Below are 23,776 nucleotides of genomic sequence, written 5' to 3'. Positions count from 1 at the left end.
AGTAGTTTTAATGCATGATATGGCCTCTGGGCACTTGTGGGAGAGGTTTCTATCAATCTTGTTGAGTTTGGTTCACTTTTATTTTGAGTTACTAAAATTTTCAGAAATTTTCCAGAGCAAGAAATATGTTTAGAAAAATGTACCAAGGTTGTTCCTCAAGGAAGCAAGGACCCAGGCCTGTGATACGTGAGCCAGACCATGAACTACCAAGAGAAGCTCAAGTGCGGCCTTGTGAATGGCCCTCATATGATTTTATGGTCCAAGAAGGAATTAAGGAGCAATTTGACACGTATGTGCGTAGTGATGAACTCGAGGACTTCGTGTCAGATAAGTGCCCCCTATATTAGTAACTAACTGACTCCTTTGTCAGAAGGTTTAAATTCACATCCTCACGCAATTCTCACATGGTCCTGTTTGATCTTTATGATAAATATTATACAATGTATTTAGAGGATTTTAATACTACTTGTAAACTCCCGCAGTGGGGTAGTGCTAGTGAGCCTCGCAAATCTAAAGATAAAGACTTTCTTGCTAGTATAACTGTGGGGGGATCTAGGGAAATCACGCAAGCTACCATAGGGAGCATTCATTTTCCTGTCATACATTATTTTGCTCTCTTTATAGGTAGATGCATTAATGGTAAGGATGAAGCATGTCACTTGTGTGTTCCCGACCTGAGTGTTCTCAAGAGTGCTGTATTAGGAGATAGACAATATAACTTGGGGGCTATTGTTGCACGTAGGTTGCATCTTAATAGTTCAACTGGAGATTTATTTGGTGCAATTTATGCAACTCGTGTAGCTAACTATCTCGGTATACCTATACATGGAAATGATATTGAGGTACCTCCTGCTTATTTAGATTATAATGCTAATGGTTCTCCACCAGTTTATTGAGAGGAATGAACAACCTCTCCAGTATGGACTAATCTTTGACTGGCGTCACACTATCCATGTTGCTCTCCCTGCCCCTGCTTTCTTTGACTTTCAGACAAAAGGGAGATATGTTATAACCAGGGAGGAGGCGAACAAGTACGAGAGGAGGACGGAGGCAGCTCGCCTCCAAGCTGCAGTTCATCAGGCAGTAGCTGCCGCATCTCAGTACGACCCCGGCTTCAACTTTGGATTTCCACTAGACCAGCCGTGGCCATAGGCCAACTTAGGCCAAAAGCCTAAGCTAGGGGGGTAAGTATTTCTCACGGACATTACATTCATGTTCACACATTCATGCCAATTGTCGATGCTCATACTTTTTCATTATATCATCCATGTTAGCTTATTTTATGTTTTAAGCTTTCTTCTTGTGTGTTTGATAAACCTAAAGAGAAAAAAATTAGTTGTAGCTTTTAGCTAGTTTACTTTCCGCCCCGTAGTAGTAGTAATTAAAAAGAAAACCCAAAAAGATTTCTTGTTCTTCTTTTGCTTGTTGGGAGCTTTCTCGTGTAAATAGTTTTATTTCTTTTCTTTTCTTTGGGGGTCGAGAGGAGAAGACCACGATGAAAATGTGAGTGGCTCTGATATGCATTATTGTTGATCTAACAGATAGCCCATATTACCTTGTCTTCTCCCTTGTATTGAAAGCTTGCAGATTCCAGCTTAGTCCAATTGCACATGCACTAATATTATTATCCACATCGTTCAGTCATGCAAGTGAAAGGCAATAATGACGATATATGATGGACTGATTGAGATGAGAGAAGCTGGTATGAACTCGACCTCTCTTGTTTTTGTAAATATGATTAGTTCATCGTTCCTGATTCGGCCTATTATGAATGAAACATGTTTGCAGTGACAATTAGAGATAATAGCTGCTTATGCCATGGTTAATTAGCTAGGAGTTTATAATGGTTTACCTTGCGTGCCAACATGCTATTAAAATGGTTGTGATGTGGTATGATAGGGTGGTATCCTCCTTTGAACGATTCGAGTGGCTTGACTTGGCACATGTTCACACATGTAGCTGAAAACAATCAACATAGCCTCCATGATATTTATGTTCATGGTAAACTATATCCTGTTCATGCTTGCATTCAGTGTTGATTAATTTTAATGCATGTTCATGACTGTTGTCGCTCTCTAGCTGGTCGCTTCCCAGTCTCTTTCTAGCCTTCACTTGTACTAAGCGGGAATACTGCTTGTGCATCCATCTCCATAAACCCCAAAAGTTATTCCATATGAGTCCACCATACCTACCTATATGCGGTATCTACCTGCCGTTCCAAGTAAATTTGTATGTGCCAAACTCTAAACCTTCAAATAAAAATTCTGTTTTGTATGCTCGAATAGCTCATGTATCAACTAGGGCTGTCTGTATCTTCCATGCTAGGCGGGTTTTTCTCAAGAGGAGTGGACTCCACTCCTGACTCACGAGAAAATGGCTGGTCACCGGGATGCCCAGTCCCATGCTCAAATCAAATCAAAATAATTGCAAACAAAACTGCCCCAGGATTGTTGTTAGTTGGAGGCACCCGTTGTTTCGGGCAAGCCATGTATTGGTACTTGTTGGTGGAGGGGGAGTATAAACTTTACCATTCTGTTTGGGAACCCCCTATAATGTGTGTAGCATGGAAGATATCGAGATCTCTCGGTTGTTATGTTGACAATGAAAGTATACCGCTCAAAATATTATTCATCTCTATTTCAAAACCGAGCTCTGGCACCTCTACAAATCCCTGCTTCCCTATGTGAAGGGCCTATCTATTTACTTTCATGCTGAGTCATCATCCTCTTATTAAAAAGCACCAGTTGGAGAGCACCGCTGTCATTTGCATTCATTACTATTAATTTGTATTGAGTATGACTGCATCTCTTTTACCATGAATTACAATGTTTAGTTAGTCCTTGATCTTTAAAGGTGCTATGCATTTATGTTTTGCGGCCTCAGAAAGGGCTAGCGAGATACCACCTTGTTATATCATATCATGATTTTTTTGAGAAAGTGTTGTCATCCGAGATTTATTATTATTCTCGCTAGTTGATTATGTCATTGATATGAGCAAACATGATACCTAAATGTTATTGTGAATTTGGTCAATTCATAATCTTTGCTGAAAACTTGAATGCTGGCTTTACATATTTGCAACAACAAGAGCAAACAGAGTTTGTAAAAGTTTTTCTTTATAACTTTCAGTTTGCCAACTGAATTGCTTGAGGACAAGCAAAGGTTTAAGCTTGGGGGAGTTGACACGTCTCCATCGTATCTACTTTTCCAAACACTTTTGCCCTAGTTTTGGACCTCTAACTTGCATGATTTGAATGGAACTAACCCGGATTGACGTTGTTTTAAGCAGAATTGCCATGGTGTTATTTTTTTGCCAAAATAAATATTCTCGGAATGACCTAAAAATCAACGGAGAATATTTTTGGAATATATAAAACATACTGGCGAATGAATCAACATCAGGGGGCCCACACGCTGTCCACGAGGGTGGGGGCATGCCTCCCCTCTAGGCGTGCCCCCTGCCTCGTGGGCCCCCTGATGCTCCACCGACGTCCATCCTGACTCCATATATTCATGTTCAGGGAGAAAAAACTCAGAGAGAAGGATTCATTGCATTTTACGATACGGAGCCGCCGCCAAGCACTAAACTCTCTCGGGAGGGCTGATCTGGAGTCCGTTCGGGGATCCGGAGAGGGGAATCCGTCGCCATCGTCATCATCAACCTACCTCCGTCACCAATTTCATGATGCTCACCGCCGTGCGTGAGTAATTCCATCATAGGCTTTCTGGACGGTGATGGGTTTGATGAGATTTATCATGTAATTGAGTTTGTTTTGTTAGGGTTTGATCCCTAGTATCCATTATGTTCTGAGATTGAGGTTGCTATGACTTTGCTATGCTTAATGCTTGTCACTAGGGCCCGAGTGCCATGATTTCAGATCTGAACCTATTATGTTTTCATGAATATATGTGAGTTCTTGATCCTATCTTGCAAGTCTATAGTCACCTATTATGTGTTATGATCCGTTAACCCCGAAGTGACAATAATCGGGATACTTGCCGGTGATGACCGTAGTTTGAGGAGTTCATGTATTCACTATGGGTTAATGCTTTGGTCTGGTACTCTATTAGAAGGAGGCCTTAATATCCCTTAGATTCCAATAGGACCCCGCTACCACGGGAGGATAGGACAAAAGATGTCATGCAAGTTCTTTTCCATAAGCATGTATGACTATATCCGGAATACATGCCTACATTACATTGATGAACTAGAGCTAGTTCTGTGTCACCCTATGTTATAACTGTTGCATGAGTGATCGCATCCGACATAATTATCCATCACTGATCCATCGCCTACGAGATTACCATATAGTGATCTTTGCTTAGTTATTTTTCCATTCCACTGCTAGGCTTGCTACAAAACTGCTACCGTTACTTTTGCCACTGTTACCGCTACTATCATATTACTTTGCTACTAAATACTTTGCTGCAGATATTAAGTATTTCAGGTGCGGTTGAATTGACAACTCAACAGTTAATACTTGAGAATATTCTTTGGCTCCCCTTGTGTCGAATCAATAGATTTGGGTTGAATACTCTATCCTCGAAAACTGTTGCCATCCCCTATACTTGTGGGTTATCACATGTTCAGATTCCAAGGTGCATTAAATCATTACGTGCAAGTATTAAGAGAAATTTGACCAATGCATGTACTTTATGCATGCACGCATTGCGATTAATGTATTGGTAAACATAATTTTTTAAGGAAAACATGAGCCTTAGTTGGGTGCTTTGGCAAACTACAGAAAGTATTCCACCACTCACCATCTACCTTGGTTGGTGAGATTTTTGAATTGAGCCCTATAAACCGGAAAGGAGGAAGTATAATAGATCAAGAAGCATTATTGCTCTTGGCTCTGCTCCAAAATACTTTCGTGGTTGGATAACAAGTACTACCTCCCTTACAAAATAGGTACTTCAAATTGACAATTGGATTATCACGGTGTACTTGAAGTTCTCGGTGATAATTGGAAGCATTTCTGAGGTGAAATTGTGAGAAACCGAGACTTGATTTTGGTGACTTAGAGCCTGTTCAGAATTCCGCGAGCTCTGCAAAATCCCCGGAGTTGCGGAGCCAGAAAACAACAGCTCCATGATTTTCAATAGTAACTCCCCCGCTCTGAGAGTGGAGTTGTGGAGCGGAGGTCCTTCGAATAGGCCCTTAATGAAACGTTAAGATAACATCAAACGGAAAATTGCTTAACATGGCGGTCATGTAATACGCTAAGAACGGTCATTGCTCAATTCCAATGTACTATCTTGATTCCAAAGTTTTATCTCTTTCAGCGGAGTAATGTGGGGACCCAGACTCATAAGTCGTGATCACCGAATGCACGCGTACAATGATCCCAGAGATCAATGCTCACTGAACACACAGAAGCTGAATAACAAGAGTCTTACATCCATACATACCGTCTTACATAAATTATGACCGTTATGGTCGTGTCTTGAGTATAACTTCGCAGCGGAAATCTTCGTCGATAACTTGGACCTATGTCATCTACCTTAACCCTACAAGCATTCTGACTGGGAAGCGTCCTAGCTCGCATGTTCGTCACTGAAGTATTCTTCATCATATCCCGTTCTTTCATGCATGGCCAATCAAATAACCTGTGGCAAGCCAATGAGTACTTTGAATGTACTCGCAAGCAACCCAAGGGTGATAACATAATATTTATGCAAGGCTCTACTACTAATTTGGCATTTTTGCAGAAAGCTAGTTTTTCGCATGCAAGTATGATCATCATTTATCAAGGACATGAATGTGTCTGCAACAAGTATCAGGAGGTTATAGACATCAACATCGAGAAAGAGTTATGAACAACTGATGCTCAAGCTCGCCGTGACTTTCTGACGAACCACGTCAACATATTTACCAAACTGTGTTGTTTTCCAAAAACTTATGGACATAGTCTAAGAAGCACCACCCAATTGTCGTTGACCGTGGACACGGCAATTCGAATAGTTTTACACTCTGCAGAGGTTGCACACTTCACCCATAAGATCCAGGGAACTTTCGTGTCATCCACGACCCGCGGTACCTCAAGTACCAGGGGTAAGCACCCGATCACTATATTTCCCTAGACGACACTAACATGGAGTCCACTCGATTGTTAGTAACCCCCGTGCCCAACATATCACATCTAAAAATTGTGGAGCCTCGCTCCCATATTCATCACATACCACAAGCACGGGGTACCAACGGTGTGTCCGGTGCCCTGTGAAAATAGTCATGGCCGCCCTACCTGGCACGACCCCGTCCCGAGAGAGCGCAACAACAACTCTCCCATCACTAGTAATGCAGGCTGCAAGCTAGTATCGGCCTAGGTAATCAATAATGCCCTTTCCCATATAAGGGTAGAGTGGTTGCGCATGTAAGGTTGGGACAGTCGACAAATCTTAAATCTAATCCATTTCTGTAAACAACACTTTCATCAAGCCTCGGTACACTACCTCTCCACCAAGTAGTGACCTAATTCATCATCATCTCCCAGGGGCATTAGTAGCACCCACTGGGCTATATGCAAGTATGTCATCCACACTTGTTTCTTTCCATGCATAACCTTGACACCTTTTTGCCTAGCCAACTACTATAGCATATTTCTACAATCCATTAGCACAACTCTAAACAAGGATAGACTCATGAACAATACAAGTATCAAGGGGTATGCAATAGAGGCAAGCCCAGCAAGGTTGCCATTCAAGAACCATCATGCACTCGATGAAACAGTGAAAATGTTCTCATGATATAAAAGGGTTTAACATGTTCAAAGGGCTACTTGCCTGGTTCATCAGAGTCTTCAAATCTTCTGGTCCATCTCCGAGTATTCCGTCTACTTCGTCAACTAACATCGGAAACAATCATAGTAAGCAACACAACAAGGAAGAAAATAAAAGTGCTCAAAAATATTAATTAGACTTTTTGAGGATACCTTTGGTCATATGAGGAATGACCAAAGTGGTTTCATTGGGATTGGGTCAGTGGATATTTATGAACATTTCAATATGATGGAATCAATGGATTTATGGATTTGCAAGAAGTGTACAGAAATATATTTTTCAAAAATGAGTAGAGGCACCCATTTAACAAAGGATTATTTTAGAAGCATCTAGGATTTGGTTTCAGTGGATTTGGAGTCAAAACGAACATTCTATGGATTTGCAAAGTTGACAAACATGAAGAAATGTATCATTATTTTGTAGGGCACAAAAAGTTTAATAAAAATGTTCATGACCTAAATTATGAACTTAGATATATCTGCAAATTTGAATCGTGGCATTTATATCAAATTTGAGCTCTCTATGATTTTATAAAGTTCATCACAGAAATGAAAATGGGGTTTTAATAAATATTTCTGAAGAGAAAGTTTCTGGAAAAATGTGCAAATAGCACCATGTGATAGATCAGGATTTATGGATCCCCTAGAAATTTGAATCATCAAATTTGGAGTTAATTTGAATATTTGGGAGATTTTACAAATTGTACAAAAAAGAAAAAGGAAAAGGTTTTTACCCAAACGGGGTAGATCGGGGCGGGAACCGTGCGCTCTGAGCGTGGAATAGGAATTGGGCCGGCCCAGCGGCTCATCTGCGCGGGCGGACGAGTTGACGACAAAGGCGGCTTCACGGCGGTGCGCCGTCGTGTGGGGGAGGCGGATCTGGCCGATGCCGTTTCCACTTAAAGGGCCGGGCCCGCCCACTTGGTCGCTGACGCGCGGGCCCAGCGGCAGGTCGCCTTCAACCTCCCGCGTGACGCGACGGAAACCAAAGGGGCCAAGGCCGAGCGGCGTCGGCGCTCTCCTCGGCGGCACCGGCCACCTCCGTCGGCGCCCAGCACACCACGTGCTCGGGAGAGCGTGCCGCACCCGCCGAGGTGCGCCACGATCGCAGGGGTGGCCAGACGCGAGCGCATCATCGACCACAGCGGGCGAGGGCGGTGGTGGTGATGGAACTCGACGGAACAGCCACGGGGAGGAGAGGGAGAAGCACCAAAGGGGCTCGCGGTGATGGTGGAGGTGCTCTAGTGTGGTCTAGAGGGGAGGAGGAGGAGTGGTGGGTGCGAATTTTGGCGGAGGCCGGCGGCAAGGCTCCGGCCAAGGTGGCAGATGGAGAGCGCGAGGAGGGGAGTGGGTTGGTCCAGTGGGTGCACGGGAGGGAGAGAGAGCCAAAGGAGTAGAGAGGGGGCTCTGGGGTGGCCTTAAGTAGCCGACCCGTGGCTCACCGTGGACGCTGCACACGGGTGGCCGCGACAACGGCTCGGGAGGCCAGGAGAGAGGGCGAGGGGCTATCAACAGCGTTCCTGGGAGTTGAGTGGGGCGCCAGGAAGAGAGAGGAGGAGCGGGGCAAGCTGTACGCGGTCACATGAGCTGTGTGAGCATTGGCCGAGCAGGGCTGCTCTGGGCACGCGCCACAGGAGGTGAGAGAGAGGGGGAGAGGAGGGGCCTGCACAGCTGTCGTGTTGCGAATGTCGAGGACCTCAACTGGCGTGAGGGGGAGGCTCGAGGTGGTCGGAGGACGTGGCGTCAATGGTCGGGAGCACGATGACGTGCTCCAGAGCACGTCTTTGGCCGGCGTCCGCTGCTTTTTGCAAGCACCAGCGCGTCCACTTGTGTCTGGCAGCTGCATGGGGGAGTAAACAATGGGAAAGTGGCATTGGATGCTCTGGAACTTGCGAGGAGTGAGAGAGAGATGAGAAAGGGAGGGGAAAGTGGCTGCCCAAAGAGGAAAAATGGGTCTCTACCCCACTTAATCATTTCTCCTTGGGCAGCTAAGCATGCAGGAGGTAGAGAAGGAGCAGATGAGGTTGTGGGAAAAAGTTGAGCTCATGGAGATTAGTGGAAATGTACAAAACATGCATTTTAAATTTTTGCCAGAAGGTGTTTGATGTAGGTTTGGGAAAGAAAATGGACTTCCCTTGCCATGAGTCTTGACACGGTCAAATGGCATGAGAAAATAAGAGGTTCCACCAATATTGAGTTCATTTGGGCAAAGTTGCCAATAAAACTTTTGTAAACCTAGAAATCAACAGAAATGGACTTTCCAAGATTTAGTCATGCAAAGCTATTCTCCTTGATGCACCACTTTCTGTAGTGTCATAATTTAAGGTTATGAACATTTCCACAAAAGTTGGGGTCAAAATGAGAAAGTTGTCAATGTAGAGTTGTTCAGATTTGGTTCTGGACAGGAAGGGTTTTGGGGCACTTTGATCAATATAACATTCTCTCCAACTTGTGCCATTTTGCCTAGATGCATTATTACACCATTTGAGCATGTGCACCAAGTTTGAGAGCATTTGGACATGTTTGGCAATGGAAAGTTGTTCAAACTTGAAAAAGGACAGAAATGGTTTTGAGAGGGTTTGGTGGGGCTATATTGTTCTCCATGACATGAGACTTTGTAGGATCCTCAAGTAGGTCATTTTGGATATGATAGAATTTTCCTATATTTAATGGGGAATATTTTCTTTGTAAACATTTCAAAAGCTTGAAATGTCCAGAAATAGTTTTTGAGGGATTTGACCAATAATTTGAAAATGACCATGTGTTGAAACTCTTATATATGGCAAATATATGTCCACTGAGTTTCCCTGATTTTTCTCAAATATTTTTTGAAATATTAAAATAATTTAAACCTATTAAAGAAAAAGCCTTTAAATAAAATAGTAAAGTAACTTTTAAAATAATATTTTTGTGGTTTCTGTGTGTCCTATATCTAATAGGAGTCAAATATAATTTTTAAAAGATTTTTCACACCCTTAATTAAATACTTGTAGTTCAAGTCTCAATTCAGGGGTTTTTGGAAAACCTAATTTAGAAAATACTTTTTGGCCAAAATATTTTTGAAAGAAATTATTTTTATGTCCTGCACACATGGCATGATCATTGGGCAAGGTTTTGGATCAAGGAGAAGGAGTATAAGAGTTGGAGGATTTATTTGATTTTTAGAGCACTTGCAACCAACACACAAAAAATCAAATCAAACAAGGACCAAAACACTCAAAAGTTTTTGTCAAACCACATTTTATCATGATTGATTAGCTTAAGTATTGTGGCATGAAATCAGGGTGTGACAGACCTACCCCCCTTACAAGAATCTCGTCCCCGAGATTCCCAAACTAGGCACGGAAAGGAATACGGAAACTTGGATCCAGGGTAGTCTTCACGTTCTCATACTGCTTCTGCTTCCGAGTGGTGCTCCATTGACCCTTGAAGTACTTGATGATGTGGCTTTCTGTATGACGTTCTACTTAATCCAGGTTTCTAAGGGGTCTCTTGCGTAAGTCAGGTTGGGCCAGGGGTCGATGGTTCGGTGACCGATGTCCTGGTCGGGGTCGGGCTAGTTAGGAAGTTGGAAACACTCCCGAAGTTGTGTTTGGGAAAACGTTGTTTATAGTGGGTAACTCAGGTGGCAACTCCATCTAGCAACCGCCTTCTGTTCATCTTGTAGTGACCTAAAAAGGGGGTCGATAAATCTTGGTGTGAGCTTCCCTTTGACATGGAAATGATTGGTTCCATTGAGAGAAGTGGCTTGCAGACACACCTGGTCTTCGACGCGGAGGTTTACTTCTTGATGATGGCGGTTGGTGTAGTTCTTCCTCCTAGACATGGCGATCTTCAGATGTTCCTTGACCAGCTCAACAATTCTTCTTCCGTCTTCGGGTAGACATGTATGTTACCAAAATAAAGATGACAACCAACTTGTCAAGTACTCCATGAAGACTTTGTTCATGAGGTGCATAAAGTAGGATGGGGGTGGTGGTCATGGTTGAGTATTGGCCAAGGTCTTCTTGACCTAGAGCCAAAACCCATCGTCATGATCCGACCATGTGGTAGCTTGGTAGGGTTTTAGGGTTTCAAGGATTCTAGGGTGTGAGTGAACGTTTATCATCTTATCCTTGAGCACAATTCTTGAGATGCCAATTGTTCTATCTAGTCCTCCAAACAGATCACCTTATACCACCAAAAGTACCAACTCGTGTAGGTCAGCTCCAATCATTACTCATGCTATTATTATCCTTAGGACCCCCGAGAGGAGGTTTAACAGAGTTATACATGTCTACGGTCCCCAAAATCATATGTATGGCTACCCCTAAGAATCCATGGGTAGGGCATACAAGCTGCTAAGCTTGAGTTGAATATGACAATTCAAGTGCTCGTCCTATTCTCCCAAGGTCTAAGATAAAGCAACTCCATCCTAAGGAAACACGTCATAAGCCACTCCAAAATCTTGTTTCCTTTCTATGAATCAATTCCAACAACCCGTTAACTTCCATTAATCACTATATAATCCATTAATCTATTATATACTTAAAACGATAGAAAATGAACAGTGAGATTTATCACCTTGGAGTTATGATTTTTGAACGGCCTAGATTTAATAGCCCGCGTAATAGGAACTCTTTATAATGGCGACGTGGTACAATTAAACCTTCCTAAGGAAAGTCAAACACGTAGACTGTATAACAAAGGTAGTAAAAGTGAGTCAGTAAAGGACACGCTCAAAAAGGCACATTTGAGATGTATCTACGTAAAAGTAAAAGAAGTAGTGCTAGACATGAGGGCGGCTAATCAATTGGCCTCCGGCCAGATCCTCAAAAAGAGAAAAAAAACCTCCGTCCAAATCGTATATCTGATGTCATCCTGATATAACCGGTGTCCAACTTGGACACACCAAGTAGCAATCACGTACACATGCAAAAAAGGTTTTTTTTTCTTTTAGGAATAAGAAAAGAGAAATTTATGGCAGGTCTTTGCTTTAAAAAAACATGCGCATCAATAAACCTATAAGCAATATACAACACGTACTATGTAGCTCCTCTAACAGTGCAAGATGCATGAGCGCCAGGAGTTATAAGAAAAAAAGGTGATTCAGCGTTACTGATTTTGATAGCCAGTACATCAAAACCAAGCACCAATCAAATTAAAAATCTCATATACGTCAAAGATGTCATACATATTGGAGTCGTGAAAGTGATCATCAAAATTAATATTCAAATCTATTTATTTATATGTGCACATATGATCAAAGATTTTGTGCAAATAAAAATACCTCTTTTTTTGCATAACTATATAATTATAATCAAATAATGCCAAATATAATTATAAGACGTGTGTGAATGATTGAAATCCTAGGTAGATGACGTAATAACCATATATCAAAAGGTACAAATACATGTCATCACTCTCCAGATTGAGTGGAAATATAAATTTCAAGGTTTGAGTAAATGTGGAAAATAAAAGCTTTAAATGTGTACATATGTTATTGGTCGGTCAAAGAATAACCCTTGATTTATTTGTCAATTTCGAAATAATAAATAAAAGGCATTAAGAAGTTCTCATTTTATTTATTTCAGCTACCGAACTTAATATAAAATATAACATGTACAGCCAAACAATTATTAGAAATTTAATTAATTAGCCATTTGATGTTAATTGCTTAAAAGATAAGTTGATGTGGAAAAACATGTACACAGAAATAACCAGAAAAACCATTAAAACATGGTCATATTTTCACAGAGCATCTGAAAGCATGTGTGGTAAGTCAAGAGCATACTATTGTACTATCAGGAAATTAGAACAGCAACACATATAGTGGCGACATATAGAAAGCAAGATGGCATGCCGCTTAGGAATTTAATTATTGGTAAATGGTATGGTGAGGTAGGAGGTCGCTCACAAAACTCACTACCATTAATTAGTAACCTATTGTCACACACATGTGTCATTAGCAATAATTACACCTTTGAGAGAAAGATTTTAGCCATAGCTTGGTATGTTTTCTCAAGATATAGATTTCAGTATTTTAAGGATATGTCGATGGGAACTTCGAGGCTAAGGTAACATTTGGATGTCAATATTCATAAATAAAAATAAGTAGAAGAGCCAAAAATCAATAAAATTAGGGAATTATATTCTTTTTCATTGCATGATGTTGATTTTTTATCAAATATATGTGTTTGTAAACAATAATACAACTCAATGCAGAATGGTAATGCGACATCAAGAATACGTTCAATTACATTTGGCCACAGGGACAAATACTAGCGGAGTCAACAATACTAATAATTATTACAAGGACCTGTGTGAATGGTAGAAATCCTACACAGATGATGAAACATATAAAAAGTTATGGCTAAATGCTTTCAATGTACATTTATGTAAGGGAAATCACAAAGTCATTGGATGAAAATATAAATGTCGAGTGGTGAAAAAAGTTAGAAAGTGAAAGCTAAAGATTAATACAAAATCATATGGTTTGGCAGGGCGGGACAAAGCAAATCAGTATTACAGTGTTCTCATAGTCACGCATAAAAATATTGAGCAACAATTTTGTACAAATGATGGAAGTTTGTATTCCAAAGGTTAATCATATATATTTTGAAGACACAAACTTTGGGCATATTTGTTTATATAGAAATACTAATGCACAGAAGAATCATATGAACGATGTTAACTGAAAGAACTAACGAATATAAAAATATATGGCAAGTCTAGCCGCGCAAATGCGCGGGTAACCCTGCTAGTTCTACAAATCCAATGTCTATGGTGTTCCACATGATCTCCTAAAGTCTCTATAATCCCCAAATACTTGAAAGGGATACCTTACTATAGTTAGTCCACCAATTTCCATTATCATGGTCAAGTAAACTCCAAGGCCAAGCTTATATAGATTCCTAAATCAACATCGACAATTAATCCATTCTCCTAGTTTATTGTCCTCCAAGAAACAAGGTATCATGATTGAGATCATCAGTCTAAATCCAATTTACTCTGAACCATGTATGCTCACTTTAGCATCTATACTCCACTAGGATCACCTATTCTTTAAATCCAGATATCGTGTTCAACGAGAATTCCTACATGTTTCCCTCAATTTATTATCCTAATGTCAGCTATCTCCTATCAATGTCCCTTGGCTAAGTCTAATCCTTATGCTTCCAAGAATTTCAGCTTGCGACCATGATGGTCCTACTAAATCCAATTTACTCAGGGGTAATGAAAGCTATGGTAATCTATAATCATGATCCCTCCAAGTTCATCTTTCAACATGAAAGCCTTATAATCCACCAAAGAGTCTCATATAATTCCTCAAAGTCATTAATATAAACTAATGAAGTCATTTGTACTCTATTCCTATATACTCAAACTGGTCTTCCCTATGGCATCGTCAGTTCTGGTGCTATATTAGGATGATAATGTGCTTGTTCACAATGTCCACTAGTTCCATAATGAACCCAGTGATGTGCAAGGTTTACAAAGGCTTAACTGGTTCCCTTGCAATTTTGTGGGTTAAGCACATGGTTAAGGACTCGAGCTGGGGTATCACATGAAGTCTTGAAGGGTCTAGGAATGGGTTCCTAGTCTGGAGGGTTCAACATAACTCTACGGGGCTGCACTTGGTCATGGAGATTGTAGCAATAGTCTTCATTTCTAGTTGGTTGGCGAGGTGGAATCCTTGGTGCATCTTGTCTTGCCGGTCTTCTATTGATGAGAGAGATGAGAAGGAAAAGAAGCATAGAGGAGGGGAATGCCAAAAGGGGGTTCTATAGTGCAAGTGCCAACAAATAGGTGCAAAAGGGGCCAAACCAAAGAAACAAGGTAAGGAAGGTGATATAGTCGTGTACTTGTTGCCTAGGACAAAAGTGCGACCTATATCAAAACACAAACAAATAAAAACAAGCAACACACAATCATGGTTCTATTCAAACCGTCATACGGACTCGACTGTGCATAGGGGGTACACGACTCATCCTACCCTAGGGGTTCTCAGATTCAGTAGTCGTGCTTTGCTCTTCGTGCCTCGTGCAGTCTTCTGTGTTTTCCTCAGGTGTTGCTACATCTCTTGTAGTTGTTCGATGAAACAATCCGGGTTGAGCCTGAAGATTCTTCAACAACTTCTCGCCTGTTGAAGTGATGGGGTGAAGGTGGCTCCTTGTAGCAGGCATTGACTCGGTCTTCTGTTGTCTTCTTAATCATGATGATCCCTTTTGTCTTCTAAGGCCTCAATGGTACCAAGTAGGTAATCCTTTATGCAATGACATTAACAAGGCATAGTAGAGGTCCACATGTCGGTTACATTGATGACAACATCGACACCAAGAGCGGGGGATGAGGAGAACAGTTTTCCTGCTCACTATAGTGAGGCGGACCAAATGGCGAGGTTCTCATCCACTAGCGGTTGCCGATACAACAATGGTAAGGACATGATTGCTTTATTAGCGATGTATATCATGATCCTGCATATCTTACACCCCGATCGTCAGAGGATCAGGTTGCATCATCCTGGGGAAAATTCAAAGGTGTCACCATCTTCCAAGTCTTGGTTTCCTCAATCACTGAAAAGGCATCTTCCATCTTGCCGTGGTGTCGCCAACCTTGTGTTCAATAGGTGTGGGTGAATGTTTGGCCAGACGTCTTCTTCTTGGTTATCCACGAGGATTACTGGGTATCCAGTGGTCAGGGGCTTAAAGGTACTAGCGACCATTTGCAAAACTTTTGAAGGGGAAGAGATCAATAAGGGAAATATATCTTAGTTTTTGAAAAACACAAAAGGGAAGAGAAGTGGAGATAGTTTTTGAAAATTAGAATAGTTTTGAAAATAGTTTTAACCTAACTAACGACCATGCTAACTAAGGCTTCCTACAGTCAGGATGGCTCTGATACCAGCTCTGTGGGGACCCCGACTCATAAGTCGTGATCACCGAATGCACGTGTATAGTGATCCCAGAGATCAATGCTCACTGAACACACAGAAGCTGAATAGCAAGAGTCTTACATCCATACATACCGTCTTACATAAATTATGACTGTTATGGTCGAGTCTTGAGTATAACTTCGCAGCGGCAATCTTTGTCGATAACTTGGACCCATGCCATCTGCCTTAACCCTACAGGCATTTTGACTGGGAAGCGTCCTAGCTCGCATGTTCGTCACTGAAGTATTCTTCATCATATCATGTTCTTTCATGCCTGGCCAATAAAATAACTAGTGGCAAGCCAATGAGTACTTTGAATGTATTCGCAAGCAACCCAAGGGTGATAACATAATAATTATGCAAGGCTCTACTGCTAATTTGGCATTTTTGGGGAAAGCTAGTTTTTCTCATGCAAGTATGATCATCATTTATCAAGGACATGAGTGTGTCTCCAACAAGTATCAGGAGGTTACAGACATCAACATCGAGAAGGAGTTATGAACAACTCATGCTCAAGATCACCGTTACTTTCTCATGAATCACGTCAACATATTTACCAAACTATGTTGTTTTCCAGAAACTTATGGTCATAGTCTAAGCAGCAGCACCCAACTGTGCTTGACCGTGGACACGGCCATTCGAATAGTTTTACACTCTGCAGAGGTTGCACACTTCACCCACAAGATCTAGGGAACTTCCGTGTCATCCATGACCAGCGGTACCTCAAGTACCCGGGGTAAGCACCCGATCACTATCTTTCCCTAGACGACACTAACATGGAGTCCACTCGATTGGTAGTAACCCCCGTGCCCAACATATCACATATAAAAATTGTGGAGCCTCGCTCCCATATTCATCACATACCACAAGCACGGGGTACCAACGGTGTGTCCGGTGCCCTGTGAAAATAGTCATGGCCGCCCTACCTGGCATGACCCCGTCCCGAAAGAGTGCAACAACAACTCTCCCGTCACTAGTAATGCGGGCTCCAAGCTAGTATCGGCCTAGGTAATCAATAATGCCCTTTTCCATATAAGGGTAGAGTCGTTGCGCATGTAAGGTTGGGACAGTCGACAAATCTTAAATCTAATCCATTTTTGTAAACAACACTTTCACCAAGCCTCGGTACACTACCTCTCCACCAAGTAGTGACCTAATTCATCATCATCTCCTGGGGGCATTAGTAGCACCCACTAGGCTATATGCAAGTATGTCATCCACACTTGTTTCTTTCCATGCATAACCCTCACACCTTTTTGCCTAGCCAACTACTATAGCATATTTCTACAATCCATTAGCACAACTCTAAACAAGGATAGATTCATGAACAATACAAGTATAAAGGGGTATGCAATAGAGGCAAGCCCAGCAAGGTTGCCATTCAAGAACCATCATGCACTCGATGAAACAGTGAAAATGTTCTCACGATATAAAAGGGTTTAACATGGTCAAAGGGCTGCTTGCCTGGTTCATCAGAGTCTTCAAATCTTCTGGTCCATCTCCGAGTATTCCGTCCACTTCGTCAACTAACGTCGGAAACAATCATAGTAAGCAATACAACAAGGAAGAAAATAAAAGTTCTCCAAAAATATTTATTGGACTTTTCGAGGATACCTTTGGTCATATGAGGAATGACCAAAGTGGTTTCATTGGGATTGGGTCAGTGGATATTTCTGAACATTTCAATATGATGGAACCAATGGATTTATGGATTTGCAAGAAGTGTACAGAAATATATTTTTGAAAAATGAGCAGAGGCACCCATTTAACAAAGGATTATTTTAGGAGCATCTAGGATTTGGTTTCAGTGGATTTGGAGTCAAAATGAACATTCTATGGATTTGCAAAGTTGACAAACATGAAGAAATGGCTCATTATTTTGTAGGGCACAGAAAGTATTAATAAAAATGTTCATAACCTAAGTTATGAACTTAGATATATCTGCAAATTTGAATCATGGCATTTATATCAAATTTGAGCTCTCTGTGATTTTCTAAAGTTCATCACAGAAATGAAAATTGGGGTTTTAATAAATATTTCTGAAGAGAAAGTTTCTGGAAAAAAGTGCAAATAGCACCATGTGATAGATCAGGATTTATGGATCTCCTAGAAATTTGAATCATCAAATTTGGAGTTAATTTGAATATTTGGGAGATTTTACAAATTGTACAAAAAATTAAAAGGAAAAGGTTTTTACCCAAACGAGCTAGATCTAGGCGGAAACCGTGCGCTCTGAGCGCGGAATAGCAATTGGGCCGGCCCAACGGCTCATTTGTGCGAGCAGACGAGTTGACGATGAAGGCGGTTTCACGGTGGTGCGCCTTCACGCGGGGGAGGCGGATCTGGCCGAAGTCATTTCCACTTAAACGGCCGGGCCCGCCCACTGGGTCGCTGATGCGCGGGGCCCAGCGGCTGGCGAGGCCAAGCGGCATCGGTGCTCTCCTCAGCTGCACCGGCTCTTGGAAATATGCCCTAGAGGCAATAATAAAATGGTTATTATTATATTTCTTTGTTCATGATAATTGTCTATTGTTCATGCTATAATTGTATTATCCGGAAATCATAATACATGTGTGAATACATAGACCACAACACGTCCCTAGTGAGCCTCTAGTTGACTAGCTCATTGATCAAAAGATAGTCATGGTTTCCTGACTATGGACATTGGATGTTATTGATAATGGGATCACATCATTAGGAGAATGATGTGATGGACAAGACTCAATCCTAAGCGTAGCTCAAAGATCGTGTAGTTCATTTGCTATAGCTTTTCTAAATGTCAAGTATCATTTCCTTAGACCATGAGATTGTGCAACTCCCGGATACCGTAGGAATGCCTTGGGTGTGCCAAACGTCACAACGTAACTGGGTGACTATAAAGGTACACTACAGGTATCTCCGAAAGTGTCTGTTTGGTTGGCACGAATCGAGACTGGGATTTGTCACTCCGTATGACACAGAGGTATCTCTGGGCCCACTCGGTAATGCATCATCATAATGAGCTCAATGTGACCAAGTGGTTGATCACAGGATCATGCATTATGGTACGAGTAAAGTGACTTGCCGGTAACGAGATTGAACGAGGTATTGGGATACCGACGATCGACTCTCGGGCAAGTAACATACCGATTGACAAAGGGAATTGTATACGGATTGATTGAATCCTCGACATCGTGGTTCATCCGATGAGATCATCGAGGAGCATGTGGGAGCCAACATGGGTATCCAGATCCCGCTGTTGGTTATTGACCGGAGAGTCGTCTCGGTCATGTCTGCGTGTCTCCCGAACCCGTAGGGTCTACACACTTAAGGTTCGATGACGCTAGGGTTGTTGAGATATTAGTATACGGTAACCCGAAAGTTGTTCGGAGTCCCGGATGAGATCCCGGACGTCACAAGGAGTTCCGGAATGGTCCGGAGGTGAAGATTTATATATAGGAAGTCAAGTTTCAGCCATCGGGAAAGTTTGGGGGGTACTCGGTATTGTACCAGGACCACCGGAAGGGTCCCGGGGGTCCACCTGGTGGGGCCACCTATCTCGGAGGGCCCCATGGGCTGAAGTGGGAGGGGAACCAGCCCCTAGTGGGCTGGTGCACCCCCCTTGGGCCTCCCCATGCGCCTAGGGTTGGAAACCCTAGGGGTGGGGGCGCCCCACTTGGCTTGGGGGGCAAGCCACCACTACAAGAAATATGTCAACTTGTGACCACCACTATTGGTCACTGAATGGTCACAAATTTCCATTTGTGACCTTTTTGTGACCAAAAACATAAGGTTAAAAGCTGGCCGTCATAAACTGACTATAGCGACCTTTCTTCTGGAATGGTTGTAGACGTTTATGACCAAAATACGTCTACTGTGGCGTTTTGGTCACTAGCAACCTCCCCAGGCCACGTAGGCATCCAGCGCGGCAATCTAATGTGGCACAAGATTCAGCTCGGTCCATTTCGGTGCTTTAGATGGGCCGAGCCCATTAATTCAGCCTTTTTAATATTTTTTCCTGTCAATTTTTCTTCGATTTCATGGGCCTAGCCCAACATTATAGCCTTTTTTTTCTGGGCCATGGCCTTTTTGGCTCAACAATTCCAGATTTTTTTATAATTACATTTTTCTTTTCTTGTTTTAAGATGGGTCAATTAAGATGGGTCCCAATTGCAAGTTCTAGTAATTGGTCCCAGTTGTCAGGTTCTAGTAAGTGGGTCCCAATTGTGAAGGTCATATTCTTCAGATTTGAATTTCATAGTAAAAAGATAGCCAATATTTAAATTGGCACAGACAAAAAAATACAAGTAGTACTTAAAATAACAGCAGCCAAAATCAGTATGGAGCTGCTACTCTATAAATAACACATAATACATCTTCAATCACTGTTTTACAAGCTCTATGTGTAACAACAACAGAATCAGTATGGAGCTCTATGTGTAACAGCTACAGAATTTACAAGCTCTATGTCTCTCCAATCTTCTTCAACATGGAGCTCCTTCGGCACAAACTGGGCACCTGCAACATCACAGGAAGGCAATTTTAGTGCTCCATCAAAGAACCAAGTAAATTGCCCTCAATCATACAAACAAAGTAATACCATTGAAGAATAGGTTCAAATGAGAAGGAAGCATGAAACTAGTGATACAACATGCAGAAAACACTACAATGTAATACTGTTGTAAGTTCATATCAGCACAAAATCACCACTATTATATAGAGAAAATGGTATGCCCCCTATTTAATAAAATTGTAGTGTATGCTAGTGACAAAACAAGGGATATGACTAATAAGATGTGCCAGATTGCCAGCAACAGTGCACGCATCTTCATATTTCAAAACGACCAATAGACTATTTAGCTGGCAAAATACTAAAGAAGGCATAGACATAAACAAAGGTAACATGCATCACATCAAAAAATTGTAAGCATTGAACCTACATCATATCTACAGTAACATCACCAATCAGGTTGCATGTGTATGCTAGAAATCAAGAATCAAAAGGACTTCAGCTTGTTTAGAATATCTTGCCTTTGTTGCTCCCAGTTCAGTAAAGAAACAGTCGAGTAGTGAGCGCTTCGCCTCATGGACTTGGCAGTGCACAATAGATTTCATAAGGAGCATAAATAGAATACCTGGAAAAGAACAATAAAGAGCTATACAGTTAAGTAAGAATCCTTGGTTGTACAAATAAGTGGAGATTGTAGAGTGAAAGCTGAATAAGTTACGTGGATCGAATGGTCGGCATCCCTCGGATCTCATAGCTACCGGACATCACGGATGAACTACAACAAACTAGTTATAGCCACAGGCCACATGTACAAAGAATATACTAAAATGGCTTGAAGCTAAAAGTAATCGACCATTCATCTTCGGTACTGCAATTTTTTATTATGCAGTACAAAGATTATTATGCAGCATCTAAAGATGGCCACAGCCTTAAAGGTTATTATGCAGCATCTAAAATTAGCCAACTCTACAAAACAGTGGAGGAAGCATAGGTCTGAACCCAAACAAATTTACATCATCTAATACACTATATTCCTCCCATAAAAAAACACTAATATTCCAGTAGAGATCAAATGCTTGTGAGCAGGAAAATAATGGTACATTCACAACTTCAGTTCGGGTAAATATCACCACATGTATCAGTATACAGGCAGCAATAGTATCATCGAGCACAGAAAAACAACAGCTTGACCCATGTAAGTCATAGCTCTTTAGAGAGAAAGAAAGAACAGGTTCAGCTAGCTATGTATTCATATTTGAGAGCTAAGCAATTTGTTTGTTTATGCTGTAATTGACAGACCTAGTACAAGAAACAAGCCAAGTGAAACAGTATTGACTATTTCGATGGCAATACAAGCTAATCTACTTAGCTAGTAGGTGACCATCCAATCCATGATGCAGCAGCAGGTGCAAATATGATATGATGTGAAGAAGAAGCTAGCTGGAGAGGTTGGGGATGAAACCAAAATTACAAACCATTGGCGGACCTCACATCACCACAGTTTTATCGTTTTATAAGCAACTGGAAACTATGCAGAGCAGAGCAGACCGGACAGTAAAAGAATTATCAAGTAGGGAAAAACAGCAGCGTGGCCATTAACTCATAGCCCTGAAGAAAGAAAGAACCAATAGGGTCAGCTACTTATTTATTCAGAATTGAGAGTTGAGCAATCATTAGAAAACTAAAGATACTGCTCAGCTAACTAAATAACACATGATTCAGTCACACGGTATAATTCTGACTATAATATAAGCAAAGAACTAAAGACACTACGTACTTAGCACTCAACTGAAAGTGAGAATGATTTGATTCTATGCAAACAATCTGATTTTATTTGTTTATATTAGTAAAAACAAGTCTATCAGGTAAGATCAAGAACACTAATACTAACACAGGCATATCTTCCTTTATGTGAACAAGTGTGCTTCCTTCATTAATTAGTAGTAATTGTTCCATGCTAATACAAGCACAAGCCCTGGCCTATCAAAGTCTGAATCTAATTAAATCGCACCATGGACGTGTCATATCACCAAGGCAAGTACTAGTAAATCTTTGCATCATTTTTCAGATAGATAAAAATGTAGTTGTACTCATCCTAACAGAAACAATGGATCAATATGCATTAGCAGCAGCAGAAATTGACCCTAGCCAATAATCTTTCACATACCCAGTAACATAATAATATGTGCATTCAACAACAGTAACAGTCCAAAAAATATGAACCTTAGGAACAACAATCTGTCCAAAAGAATCACATCGGGAGGGGAATTGGAAGATGGACCTTAGGAAGTGCGCCAGGGTTGAGCTCGTGCAAGGCCACTTGGTTCTCCAGCACCCACGTCCTGCAGCAAGGGAAACCACATCCATCCGGCTGCTGCTGCTCGTCCATGGCTGGGCATCCTACATCCATCCGGCTGCTGCTGCTCATGCATGGCAGGAAACCACATCACATGTCAGTCAAGGGAAGTATTTTTGAAGTCAGCCTTGCAATCTTTTGTAATGCAGAAAACATAAGAGCCTTTCAGAGATTTGATGTGTTGGATTAGAAAGCAAGTGAACATAAGATTCAGTGTTCCTAATGCTGGCTAGCTGCTGCTCTAACTAGCTTTTATGGTCAAGGTAACTAGACTAACAGTAGGGTAATTCATGGTTTCGACTAACAGTTATACTGTCTGTGTACTAAATTAAATTAAATCAGTACACACTTGATCTTTTATGTTTGGAGGATCAGGTTGGTTAAACAGATACAGTGGATGGAACATAGCAGAGATAGGCTAGTATAGCTCCAGTTTTAGTCATCCCAAAGGAATATTCATAGCAAAGCAAGATAGGTTGAAGCTACACAAGTGGATTTCGAGTGTTGATAAGCACCAGAATGCTAGCAAATTGGCCTATATTTATATGTTCACTTCTCTTTATAATTCACTAATGCAAAGGTGCAAATCTTCATCCTTCTTTAATGACGACACAGATAAACAAGTTTTATCCAAAAAAGGTGTCTAAACAATTCAATCACTGATCCCTGACCTGCATGGATCAGGCGCATGTAGAAAACTGAGTGAACAAGGCCATGCGAGCTCACCTAATCGAGCTAGTGTTGCACACGAGGATGCCTTGGACGAGGGCGGCAGGGTCGGTTGAGGACCGCAGCGGCAGAGGCGACTGTGCCTGCAGCGGCGGAGGCCCCGCCTTCGTCTGACGCTGTTGTGGGCGGCAGATCTGTCGAGGTACATGGTGGCGGCAACTGCTGCGTGGGGGGGCTGTGGCCGGCGTGTAGCTTGGGTGCATCCTCCTTGAGGTGCTTGGCCTTGGCGCGGCGGATCTCAGCGTTGAGCACGCACCGTCGATGGTGGGAGAGGTGGCCGCCCGAGCAAATCAATGAGAAGGGGTCAGAGGTCGTGGCCATGCGAGGCAAATCGCCAGTAAAATGACTCAGCTGCGGGAGGAGACGAACCTGATTTGGCCGGCGGGGACCGCTGCGTGTCCTCGCCATCGAGGATCTGGCCGCCGTCTCGCTCGCACGGCCTGGATCCGCCCACCGCGTCGTGGTCGGAGTGGAGAAGATGGCGAGGTCGGTGGTGGAGCCGAAGGGGC

The sequence above is a fragment of the Triticum aestivum genome, chromosome 7A (assembly GCF_018294505.1).
Source record: "Triticum aestivum cultivar Chinese Spring chromosome 7A, IWGSC CS RefSeq v2.1, whole genome shotgun sequence".
NCBI classification, from domain to species: Eukaryota; Viridiplantae; Streptophyta; class Magnoliopsida; order Poales; family Poaceae; genus Triticum; species Triticum aestivum.
The sequence above is the reverse complement of the archived record's forward strand: the minus strand, read 5'-3'. Positions refer to the sequence as shown.